Genomic DNA, 13,085 nt, shown 5'->3' on the forward strand with positions numbered 1-13,085 from the left:
CTGCTTCCTCCGAGCTGGGGGTAGTCATGGAAGCAGGAGGATGGCCTTCTAGCCCAGGTCATCTCGCAGTCTATGCTGTTTTGGTTTTGTATTGTTTCTGTGTGCTTGTTTGTTTTTCATACCTGTTTACAAAGCTGTCACTCCTCTCTCTCTCACGCTCTCTCTCTCTCTCTCTCTATATATATATATATATATATATATATAAAATGTGTGTGTGTATGATGTTTCTGATGCATGCACACACACAAATATATACATACACATGTAACATGAGGGGCTTGTTTGTCAGGGTTTCTGTCCTGCCCAGTTCCCACAGCCCATAAGCCCCAAAGAAAATCACACACAGGTCTACATAAGATATAAACTGATTGGCCCATTAGCTCAGGCTACGTATTAGCTCTTATAATGTATACCAGCCCATTATTCTAGCATATGTTAGCCACATGGCTCGGTACCTATTTTAGTGGGGCAGGTCACATCTTGCTTCTTCCTTGATCTGGGCAGGTCTGCGGGGAATGGGCTTCCTCCTTCCTAGAATTCTCCTGTTCTCATCGCCCCACCTCTACTTCCTGTCTGGTTTTCCCGCCTATACTTCCTGCCTGGCTATCGGCCAATCAGTGTTTATTTAAAATAAAATTGACAGAATACAGAATTGTCCCCCACCACACACATACATGTGTATATATACATATATATGTATATATTTGTGTGTATACATCAGAAACATCATACATACATACATACATACATACATACATACATACATACATACATTTAATCCCAGTACTGGGAAGGCAGAGACAGGCAGATCTCTATAAGTTCGAGGCCAGTCTGGTCTACAGAGTGAGTTTCAGGACAGCCAGAGCTACAGAGAGAAACTCTGTTTCAAAAAAATTGATTTTGTTTATTATTAATTATCATTATATTATTATTATTGTATGTGTGATGTATGTTTAGGCTTACCTGTGTCATGAATGAACCGGTCATAGGACAACTTTGTGGAATCTGTTCTTTTCCCACCTTTCCCTGGGTTCCGGGGAAAGAATGCCCAAAGGTCATCTGGCTTTGATGCAAGTGCCTTTACCCTCCAAACCATCTCACCAGCTGTCTGGCTCTCTTAAGAAGTTTCTTAACCGCGTTGCTGAGGCTGCTCTTGAATTCTTGGGCTCAAGCACAGCTCTTGCCCAAATGTCATACCTGCTAGGACAACAGAGAAAGCTATCACACTAGCTTGGACTTTCTCTGAAGTACTTCATGCCCTATTGGGCATGAGGCTTGTGCTAAAAAGATGATGGTATTACCAGTTACCTAAAGTTCCTAACTGTCAGATTTATGGCATTTGAAAAAAATGTCAGGCTGGGGATTTGACTCAGCAGTAGTGTGCCTTGTGTGTGCTAGAGTTCCCTGTGTGTGTGCTTGAGCACACACACAAACGTACACACACAAACACACACACAAAGTCAATCAGTAATTAAGAACTCTCTTTCTCTTTTTTTTTTTTTTGTTTTTTTTTTTTTGGTTTTTTGAGACAGGGTTTCTCTGTGGCTTTGGAGCCTGTCCCTGGAACTAGCTCTGTAGACCAGGCTGGTCTCGAACTCACAGAGATCCACCTGCCTCTGCCTCCCGAGTGCTGGGATTAAAGGCGTGAGCCACCACCGCCCGGCATTAAGAACTCTCTTTAACCCAATACTTGGGAACTTGTCTTCCCGTGTTCGTAACTCTGACAGTGCCTAGCATCACGATTGACCCATAGTAGTTCCCAGTCCCCAGCTCTTGGATCACATTAAATAAATTGACATCCATTTAGACACTAGCTCCAAAACTCTGTCACCAAATAGTCATCATTCCAAAGGTGGCAGTCAATCATGAATCAAGCATGCCTGCAGACTAGGTAAGCCAGGGTTTCAACTTCCTGCATTGCAGGCATGTTAATACCCATTCCATTCAGCTGACCCTTAGGAAGAGAGGGCAAACCAAGGAGCGCCTGCCTCAGCAATGGACAGAAGCCTCAGTGTGGGCCCTGCAGGCCCACCCCGACCCTTGTACCGCCTGTGGGGGTCAGTTCATCTTTCCCAGATGCATTTTCCTCATCTGTGGGAGTCAATGGCTACTCTCTCATTCCTTTATGGAGAGAGCAGAATCTCCCGTCTTCTGTTGTTCTCGCTGTCTGGGGCTCTTGCCACCTTTTCCTTCTTTGGAGGTTGAGGGGTAGACACTTGTGTGTCACTTAGGACTTGCTCTGTGTCACACTCGTCTTATACCTCCTGCTTTTTCAGTTGATCCTCTCTCTCTCTCTTTCTCTCTCTCTCTCCTTACTAACTTCCTTTCTTTCTTTTTCCTTTCTTGAGACAGGGTCTCACTATGCAGCCCTGGCTGGCCTGGAACTCAATGGAGACCAGACTGGCCTTGAACTCACAGAGCTCCACCTGCCTCTGCCTCCACACCCACCCCTTTACTATCACTTTTTCTAGACTGTCTCCACCAGTGGCCACGGCATATTGGGTTCACTGTTAGCATCTTCCTGAAGCACCCACCAATTCTTTGTCATTTTTTCCCCCCTTTTTGAGTACTCAGGATGAAACCCAAGGCTGCGTGCATGCTAAACCAGTACTCTGCTATGGAACTCTGTCCCCAGCCCTGTAATTATTTCTCAAACTACTTACTTCCTTTCTGGACTGTTAATTCCTGCAGGATCTGGATAGCGTCTGCGTCTCTCATTTCTGTATCTCTGGTGTCCAGCCATCCCTTGGGGCACAATGCTTTGGCAGAGCGTTTTGTTAGATGAGTGAGAAGAATGAAATAATGTGCCCACGGACGGCAAGACGGCTTATTGGATAAAGGCGAAAGTCACTCAAACCTCACCACCCGAGCTTAATCCCAGAAGCCCTGGTAGCAGGAGAGGACTGACTTCTGAAAGTTGTCTTCTCACCGCCGGGTGTGGCAGCACACCTTAATCCCAGCACGAGGCCAGCCTGGTCTACACGGTGAGCTGCAAGTCAGCCAAGTCTATACACGTGTACTCACCCACAAACACACACTCACTAATAGCAATAATAATAGTAATATTTCTAAATTTGCAATGTTACTTTGTGTTTTTTTTTGTTTTTTTTTTTTTATTTTTCAAGACAGGGTTTCTCCGTAGCTTTTGGTTTCTGTCCTGGAACTAGCTCTTGTAGACCAGGCTGGCCTCGAACTCACAAAGATCCGCCTGCCTCTGCCTCCCGAGTGCTGGGATTAAAGGCGTGCGCCACCACGGCCCGGCTGCAATGTTACTTTGTTAGCAACAAAGTATTGGGGCAAAGTTTCCTCACACTGAGAACAAATTGAACTAGGCATTATGAATTGAGCTAGGCATTATGAATTGAACTCTGCATCTTCTATGTCCTTGGACAAATCTCTCTTATCATTTTTCCATTAGAAAAATTGAATGTCAGATGTCCAGCCTGGTGGGCAACGCTACGTGGTTCTCGTAAAGTCTGCCTTTTGCCACATCCTCCAGGCTGTTGTGCCTGTTCGGGGCCTCTACAGAAGTCCTTTGTTCCCTGCTTTCTCAGTGGCTAAGAGCTGACCTTAATCCATCTTCATTCTGATCTGGCAGCCTCTAGTTATTACATGATTAACCACTGCCCAGGGACCAGCCTGGAAGGGAAAATCGTTCTGGATATTACAAGGATCAACCCATTCTTCCGAGAGGAAGAAACAACTAACTCAAAATACCTTGTAAGCAGGTGAGGTGCGCCAAGTCTACAGCTGCTAATAAGGTAGCTGAGGCAGAAGGATTGCAAGTCTGAGGATTACCCTGAGGAGCTACAAATATCAGGCCAGTCAGGGCTGGCAAGGTTCTATCTTTTTTTTTTTTTTTCAAAAAAAGAGCCAGAAATGCATTTAGTAATCTAACCTGCTGAACATCATGTTTAGCCTAACCTTCCAAACGGTCTCTGATAGCCAGTCAAAATTATCTAACACAGCGTCTATTTGAAAAGAAAGTGCCGACCAATCAATTAACTCATGCAACTTTGAATATCTTAACAAATCCTGGCAACATAGTACACTGTCTAGAATCGGTTGTGTCTCTGCTCTGCCCCCAGCCCAGTTGCCCAGTTATGAGAGGGGCACCACAGTCGGCTCACGGTTGCCGCCAACATCAGTTGAGTACTGCTTTAGCAGGAGAAGACCAATGTTCAAAGTATGACTGCTACTGGATGCACATTGCCTCTGTCCCCCGTCAAAGGAAACACTGCGTTGGGGTCTGGCGAGTTAGTTCAGCAGCTAAAGTGATTGCCAAGCAAGTTTGATCACTTGACGTCAATCCCCTGAACTCACGTGAAGGTGAAAGGCAAGAACAGACTTCACAAAGTTACCCTCTGACCTTCACACGTGTGCCATGGAACATGCCCCTTCCACCACATGTATCATACATACACACAGATGCACACACAATATCATAATAATTTTTTTTTTTATTTTCGAGACAGGGTTTCTCTGTAGTTTTTGGTACCTGTCCTGGAACTAGCTCTTGTAGATCAGGCTCTGTTTCTCTGTTCTAGACCTTAGGACACTGTAACAAGTCTGCTTGGATCATTTTCTCCCATCTCTTTACAACTCTAACCTCCATTCCACCTTTATGTCTTGGCTTTTTTTTTTCTTTTCCTGAATTTGTTTGTTTGTTTTTGAGACAGGGTCTCAGTCTGTAGTCTAGGACGGACTATCCAGGGACCACATAACCCAGGCTGACTTCAAACTTCTAAGATTATAGGTGACTGCCCTCATTCCTGAGTGGAAGCTCTGGTTTAATGTCACTTCTTCAAGAACTGTCACTTGGCTTGCTTAGAATAAATTAACTCTCTCTGTTGTACGCTTTTTGTAGTTGGATGTGACATATGGTCAGATGTTCATATCTTAAAAAGAAAGAACTAGACCTAAATATGAAATTTCTGCTTTTTGTTTCTGTTTTGAGACAAAAGTTCTCACTATGTAATTTAAGATGAATTTTCTTTTCTTTCCTTTTCTTTTCTTTTTCTTTCTCCTTCCTTCTTTTCTTTTCTTTTTTTTTTTTTTTGAGACGGGTTTTCATATATTCTAGGATGACTGAGGATTGACCATGTATTGGAGGATGAACCTGGGCTGGATTACAGGCATGTACCGCTCTGACTGGTGTATGTGGTGTCGGTTTCATACATGGTAGGCAAGCACTCTACCAAAAAAACAAAAAACCAGCCTTCTCTCTACCCTTTGTGGTGCTGGGGATTGAACCTAGGGTTCTGTGTCTGCCAGGTAAGCAGAAAGTCTACTTTTGAATCAAGTCCTAGTCCCATGGCTTTAAACCTTCAGCTCCCTTCTTCTACCCCTGCAGTCCTGTGAATTCTCCCCACACAGACGGGTTTTGCTTTGTTTTAGAGAGAGGGTTGTGCCATGTAGCCCAGAATTACTACCAAACTCACAATCTGTGTGCTTTAACCTCCTGCTTAGGTGGGGGATTACAGGCGAGCACTCTACACTCAAGAGGAACTTTTCTTCTAAAACATTTCATGATTATTTTATGTGTAAGGGTATTTTGCCTGTGTGCATGTCTGCATATCACATGTGGGCAAGCAATTCTATTTTTAACGTTGGCCAACAATTTGAAAAGTGCCCGAAGGCTAGTGACTGCCTGGAACCTGCCCGTGTGTGGTCTGTGCTGTTCAACCTTTAGCTATCCTTGGTAACTACTTCTGTCTTAATCATCATTCCGTCATCCCTCCACTCGTTATCTGTGGACTCCATGCCAGGCTCTGTCTCAGTCCTTCACACAGATGACCTCACTAATCTCTTAAACCACCTGTGAGGTCAAGCAAGGTTCAGTCAGCAAGGTTAAGACACTTGCCCGAGGTCACAAGGTATAAGTGGTAGAAACCAATGCGAAAGGTCTGCCAGCTGGACTGCCGTGCCGTGAGCCACCATCTCCAGCTTGGTCTGGGGTAGGTGCTAATCTATCTGACAGCTATTAGCAGTGGTTACAGGGTTGTTATGTGCCGGACCCTGTGCTCTTTAGGCCCCGATTCTGTCCTCACCAGATCTCTGTGAAGGAACTAGTGTTATCATATCTATTTTATAAGTGGGGAAACTGAGGTAATACTCACGAGGGCAGGAAACAAGCTCCAAACCCAGTCTGATGTCACAGACCTGTCTTTTAGGAACCCCTAATTACAATTGTGTTTTTGTGGGTAGACTGTGGGGTGATGTATAGCTGGGGAAATCCAGAGCTGAGGGGAGGATTTGTGAACCTGTTCGTGAGCCCTGTGGCCTGTAGGTGGCAGCAGCATTAACAGTCTCTACAGACACAACCTCTGGACACCAGTCTTCTGGAGATCCGAGCCTGGTGGATTAGGATCCAAGGTCATCCTCGACCAAGTGATGAGTTTACTGGCAATCTGGCAATGTTTCTTTTTTTGCTTTTTTTTTTCCCCCGAGACAGGGTTTCTCTGTGGTTTTGGAGCCTGTCCTGGAACTAGCTCTTGTAGACCAGGCTGGCCTCGAACTCACAGAGATCCACCTGCCTCTGCCTCCCAAGTGCTGGGATTAAAGGTGTGCGACACCACCGCCTGGCTCTCAAGATAAATTTAAGTGTCATTTCTGACCATTATTTTTCACCATCTCCTCATTAAATCTACAAGTACAGATCAGAATAAAACCCAGGTCCAAACAGCCCAACACAATAAAGCCTTGTTATATGAGGCCATAATGCTTCAGTAAGAAGCTAATAGGACAGGAAAGCCTAAAACAAAAGAGAAGATACTGAGCGGGCCTGGGGGAAAGAGAAGATACTGAGTGGGCCTGGGGAGTGGCTGTGTGGACACAGTGCTTGCCACTCACTGTGAGGACTGGAGTTTGGATCAGCAGCACCCCCATAAAAGCTGGGCAGCCATGATAGCTGCCTGCAATCCTAGTAGGGCAGAGAGAGAGGATCCCTGGGCAAGTTGGCCAGCTAGATCGATTGGAACTGGTGGGCTCCAGGTTCGTTTGCCTTAATATACAAAGTCAAGAAAGAAAGATACCTGCCACCAACTTTGGGCTCACACCCCATACACAAACACACATGCACACACATAAACACTCACATGTATTTAAACACACACATGCATGAACATCACAGAGAAGCACATATGAATATACATAATTAAAATAAATCTTATAAAAAGATATTAAAGTTGTCATGTAAACTGTTAACTCCATTCTCTCTTCCTCTATAATTCTTTATTATTTTTTTAAAAAATAATTTATTTATTTTTATTTTATGTGTGTTGGTGTTTATGTCTGTGTGAGGGTTTTAAGTTCCCTGAAATTAGAGTTACAGACAGTTGTGAGCTGCCATGTGGATTCTGGGAATTGAACCAGAGTCTTCTGGAAGAGGAGTCAGTGCTCTCAACTGCTGAGCCATCTCTCCAGCCTGCTTATTTTTTTTTGGGGGGGGGGTGAGTTTTCAAGACAGGGTTTCTCTGTAGCTTTGGAGCCTGTCCTGGAACTAGTTCCTATAGACCAGTCTGGTCTCGAACTCACAGAGATCCGCCTGCTTCTGCCTCCCAAGTGCTGAGATTAAAGGTGTGCGTCACCACTGCCTGGCAATATTATTATTTTTTTAAAGATTTATTTACTATTTATATAGAGTTCTGTCTGCATGATTGCATATAGGCCAGAAGAGGGCACCAGATCTCATTACAGATGTTTGTGAGTCACCATGTGGGTGCTGGGAATTGAACTCAGGACCTTTGGAAGAGCAGGCAATGCTCTTAACCTCTGAGCCATCTCTCCAGCCCCCAAACCATGAATTTTTTACTACATAAAATTTGCCTGAAGAGCATGACCATCTGATGTCCACAACTCACATCTGCATTTACAGAGTTTTTTATGAGCTCTATACTCACTGCTACCTTCACCAGACAACACTGAGGTGCACTCGAATGCCCATGCACTGACGTTTTAGAGACATCATCCTAAAAGGGAGATTCATGAGGCTAGTGAGGTGGCTCAGAGGCTAAGAGTGCACACTGCTTGTCCAGAGGTGTTGAGTACAATTCCCAACAACCACAGGTTAGATTACAACCATCTATAATGAAATCTGGTGCCCTCTTCTGGCGTGCAGGTACACATGTAGGAGGAACATTGTATACATAACAAATAAATAAATCTTTTTTTTTTTTTGGTTTTTCGAGACAGGGTTTCTCTGTGGTTTTGGAGCCTGTCCTGGAACTAGCTCTTGTAGACCAGGCTGGTCTCGAACTCACAGAGATCTGCCTGCCTCTGCCTCCTGAGTGCTGGGATTAAAGGCGTGCGCCACCACCGCCCAGCCAAATAAATAAATCTTAAAAAAAAAAGAAAAGTTCTTGGGCTGGAGAGATGGCTCAGCGGTTAAGAGCACTGCCTGCCCTTCCAAAGGTCCTGAGTTCAATTCCCAACAACCACATGGTGGCTCACAACGGTCTGTAATGAGATCTGGTGCCCCCTTCTGGCCTGAAGGCATACTCGCAGACAGAAAACTGAGACTACTGTACACATAATAAATAAATAAATCTTAAAAAAAGAAAAGTTCTTTAAAAAAATAGGGAAGTACTTTTATGTTGGGGAATATTATTTTAAGTTTGTTACTTTTGTTTTATGTTGCACTTGTTTAACTCTGTGAAGCTGTGATTCTTTGCCTGTCTAAAACACCTGATGGTCTAATAAAGAGCTGATGGGCCAATAGCAAGGCAGGAGAAAGAATAGCTAGGGCTGGCAGGCAGAGAGAATAAATAGTAGGAGAAATCTGAACAAACAGAAGGAGCAAGATAGAACAAGAAGAGGAGGATGTCAGGGACCAGCCACCCAGTACCCAGCCAGACAAAGAGTGAGCAAAAGGTGGGGTGGTAGTGGTTCATGCCTTTAATCCCAGCACTCGGGAGGCAGAGGCAGGCGGATCTTTGTGAGTTTGAGACCAGCCTGGTCTACAAGAGCTAGTTCCAGGACAGGCCATAAAGCTACAGAGAAACCCTGTCTCGGGGAAAAAGAAAAAGAAAAAAAAAACAAAAACAAAAACAAACACAGATGGGTTAGTTAAGGAAAGCTGGCTAGAAACAAGCCAAGCTAAGGTTGGATATTTATAAATAATAATAAGCCTTTGTATAATTTATCTGGGAGCTGGATGGCAGGCCTCCCAAAAGAGTAAAAAACAACTAACCCATTTATTTGTTTATTTATTGGAGGGGGGGCTCATGTGTGCTCCAGAGGGAATATGAAGGTCAGAGGACTCGGTTCTCTCCTTCTACCATGTGGATTCCAGGCATCCAACTCAAGTCATAAGGCTTGGTGGTAAGGTGCTCTTCCAGGTGAACCACTGTAGGTGGGATTTTCTGTCCCACCAGCCAGCTCCCAAATAACCACACAGAGACTTATTATTAACTACAAATGCTCGACCGATGGCTTAGGTTTGTTACTAACTAGTTCTTAGATTTTAAATTGGACCATATTTATTAATTTACATGCTGCACAATTCTTGGCTGTGTTATGACATATTTTACATGTTCTCCTTCCTCTCTGTCTGGCTGCCCCCTCACCCCTATCACCACCTTTCTTCCCAGTGTGCTGTCTGCCCTGAAAATCCTTCCTAGTTATTGGCCATTCAGCCTTTTATTAAACCAATCCAAGTGACAAATCTTCACAGTGTTCAAAAGGATTATATTCCACAGCAAGCCATCTCATCTGCCCAAGAGGGAAGTATTTTTTAAAATAACTTTTTAAAAATTATATGTGTATGAGTGTTTTGCCTGCATATGTGTGTGTGTGTGTGTGTGTGTATATATATACCATGTGCATGCAGTACCCACAGAGGCCAGAAGAGGGCATTAGATCTCCTGTAAAAGGAGTTACAAAAGGTACCAAGGGAGATAAAGTGTGTGAATAATAAGTGAAAGGTGTTAAATAGAGGTAAGTGAGGTAACCTACTAGGATAGACTCTTAGCTTTTTGCGAGGGTAGGGGTAGTGGGAGTGGGGCTGCCACCCAGCTCCCAAATAAACACACTGAGTCTTATTATTTCTTATGAATGCCAGGTCTTAGCTTGGCTTGTTTCTAGCCAGCTTTTCTTAAATTATCCCATCTTTCTCTATTCTATATCTTCTTCTTCTTCTTCTTCTTCTTCTTCTTCTTCTTCTTCTTCTTCTTCTTCTTCTTCTTCTTTTTCTTCTTTTTTTGCTTTTTTCGAGACAGGGTTTCTCTGTGGTTTTGGAGCCTGTCCTGGAACTAGCTCTTGTAGACCAGGCTGGCCTCGAACTCTCAGAGATCCGCCTGCCTCTGCCTCCCAAGTGCTGGGATTAAAGGCGTGTGCCTCCACCGCCCGGCCTATATATTCTTTACTTCTTACTCCATGGCTTGCTGTGTAGCTGGGTGACTGGCCTTTGGTGTTCTCCTTCTCTAGCGCCTCCCTCTTCTTCAACCTAGATTTCTTCTCCAATTTATTCTCTCTGCCTGGCAGTCCTGCCTATTTATCTCTGCTGCCTAGCTATTGGCCGTTCAGTTCTTTATTAGACCAATCAGGTGGGGTTTTTTTTTGTTGTGGTTTTTGGTTTTTAGCGACAGGGTTTCTCTGTGTAGCTTTGTTTGGAGCCTGTCCTGAAACTCGCTCTTTAGACCAGGTTGGGATTAGGCTCAAAGTCACAGAGATTCACCTGCCTCTGCCTCCTGAGTGCTGGGATTAAAGATGTGCACCACCACCAACTGGCACAATCAGGTATTTTAGAGAGCAAAAACAGCACAGTTTTACAGAGATAAACAAATGCAACATACAAGAATGCATCACATCTTTGCATCATTAAATAAATATTTCACAACGTAAGTAAATGTAACACATCTTGAAATACTCCACAACATACAATTATTATCTTATTATCATTTATTATTGTTATTATTATTATTATTATTACCAGACAACATCTGACTGACCTGTAATTTTTTTTTTTTTCGAGACAAGGTCTTACTATGTAGCTCTGGCTGCCTTGGAACTGTGTAAACTAAATTGACCTTTTTTTTTAAGATTTATTTATTTATTATGTATACAATATCCTGCTGCATGTATGCCTGTAGGCTAGAAGAGGGTAGCAGGTCTCATTATGGATGGTTGTGAGCTACCTACCATATGGTTGCTGGGAATTGAACTCAGGACCTCTGGAATAACAGCTAGTGCTCTTAACCTCTGAGCCATCTCTCCAGCCCCTAAATTGATCTTGAACTCACAATATTTCCAGTCTCCAGAGCAATTAGGAATACAGGTGTGTGCCACCACAATTGGGTTGTAATTTATTGCGATTTTTTGATGTTATGGATTATGTATTTGAAAGGCATAGATTTTCTCCTGTGTTTCCCGGGTTCTTCTGTATGTATGGTAATTTAAAAACGTTTACATTTTTGGCTGGACGGTGGTGGCACGTGTGTTTAACTGCAGCATTAAGGCAGAGGCGGGTGAATCTCTGTGCTCTACACAGAGAAATCCAGTCTCAAAACAAAACAAAAAGTTACATTTAGGTCTAATATGGGTGTGACCCATGGGTTTGGCATTTAGAAAGATCCTCCAGCAGCAGCAAGGAGGGTGTCTGGAGGGTGATAGCTCTGGGGTCTGGAATGAGTGCAACTCACAGACAGATGGTGACTTCCACTAGGTGATAGTGCGGAAAATACTGAGAGTGGGGAGTGTGGAGGTTACATGTCTGTGCATAATGGGCTGGGTTCCTTATTTTCGCACAACATTGAGGGTAAACTGTAACTTTTTTTTTTTAAATATTTATTTATTATGTATACAATATTCTGTCTATATATATGCCTGAAGACCAGAAGAGGCCACCAGACCTCACTACAGATGGTTGTGAGCCACCATGTGGTTGCTGGGAATTGAACTCAGGACCTTTGGAAGAGCAGGCAATGCTCTTAACCGCTGAGCCATCTCTCCAGCCCCTAAACTGTAACTTTTTGACACTTCAAATTGGCTCTCGATAGTTTGAGACACAGACTGTAGAACACCACACATCCATAGCTCCTTTCTTGGGCATCGCCGGGCGTCTGTTACTGAACGTGTCCGCCCAAGCCAGAGACCTTCGCCTTGCTCAGAACTAGGCAAGCTGCCCAAACCCATTTATGTACAGAGCACCGGCCGCGGGCGGCGCATGCCCAGACGGGCAGAGTGGGGGGCCAGGCCCCGCGAGGCGGAGGGCTGGCAGTTCCCGCCATTTTGTCCCGATCGCCACTCAGCTGGCCACGGCTGGCGACTACAAGTCCCGTGAGCCTCCGCGGAGGCACTTCCTATCCTCACTGTCCAGCCTGCTCCCTCCGCCCCCCCCTCCCCGGGGGCCGAAGGCTCCGGCTCTAGCCAGGCGGCCAGAGACCAGGTAGGATTTCCGGGAGAAAGTGCTGTGGAGCCCGCGGAGGCAGCGGCGACCTGGGTGAGTTCTCCAAACTCGGGAAAGTGAGCGACTCGCGCGCGCCGCAGCCGCCGTCTCGGCTGAGCAGAGGGTCGCGGGCCGGACCGGGGTGGGGGGTAACGGCGCGGGCGGCGGGCCGTGCAGCCAGGGCGTGGCGGGCCGTAGCCTCCTCCCTCGGCCCTCCCACAACGGTCCCGCTGCTGTGTCCCCGCCTGTGGCCGGGCCGGCGCAGACTCGCGCTCTCCGCCCCCCAGCTCCGCGGGGCCCTTTTGTCTGCGCCGCTTTTTCCCCCTTTGTGACTGACTGTGCTTAGAGTCTCGGTCTCCGGGGGAACCCGCACGTCCTGCCGGGGACCGCTCCCTGGGGATCCGGTTACTGTAACTGGATCGGGTCAAAGTCCATCTTTCAAAAGTGACCTCCCTCAGCTCTCTGCATCCCGGCGGAGCAGAACGGACGGAGGCTTTGGAGCCTGGCGTAGTTTCTGTGGAGACCTCGAGGTTATTGTCCAGTTCCTAAGTGTCAGCCTCCGGCAGCTAGGGATCAAAACTCAAGGCGCTTTTCGCCCCGAGAGGATGATGTCTAAGAAAAAGTGAGACTTGGAGCCCCAACCCCGGAAACTGAGGAAGAGTGGAATTTACTGCGATGCGTGTGGCAGCTGTGTGTGTGT

At 45.5% G+C, this 13,085-nt stretch overlaps 1 protein-coding gene across 1 annotated transcript in view; it reads left to right on the forward strand.

The window, feature by feature from the left end:
* Positions 1 to 12,341: 12,341 nt before the first annotated feature.
* Phactr4 (phosphatase and actin regulator 4) overlaps positions 12,342 to 13,085 on the forward strand; it is a 78,385-nt gene continuing 77,641 nt past the window's right edge. Inside the window, exon 1 of the mRNA XM_057784838.1 lies at positions 12,342 to 12,439. The gene's annotated coding sequence lies outside the window, so the exon portion shown is untranslated. The remainder of the gene's footprint in view (positions 12,440 to 13,085) is intronic.

Source organism: Chionomys nivalis, chromosome 11 (genome assembly GCF_950005125.1).
Source record: "Chionomys nivalis chromosome 11, mChiNiv1.1, whole genome shotgun sequence".
In the NCBI taxonomy this organism is placed as follows: Eukaryota; Metazoa; Chordata; class Mammalia; order Rodentia; family Cricetidae; genus Chionomys; species Chionomys nivalis.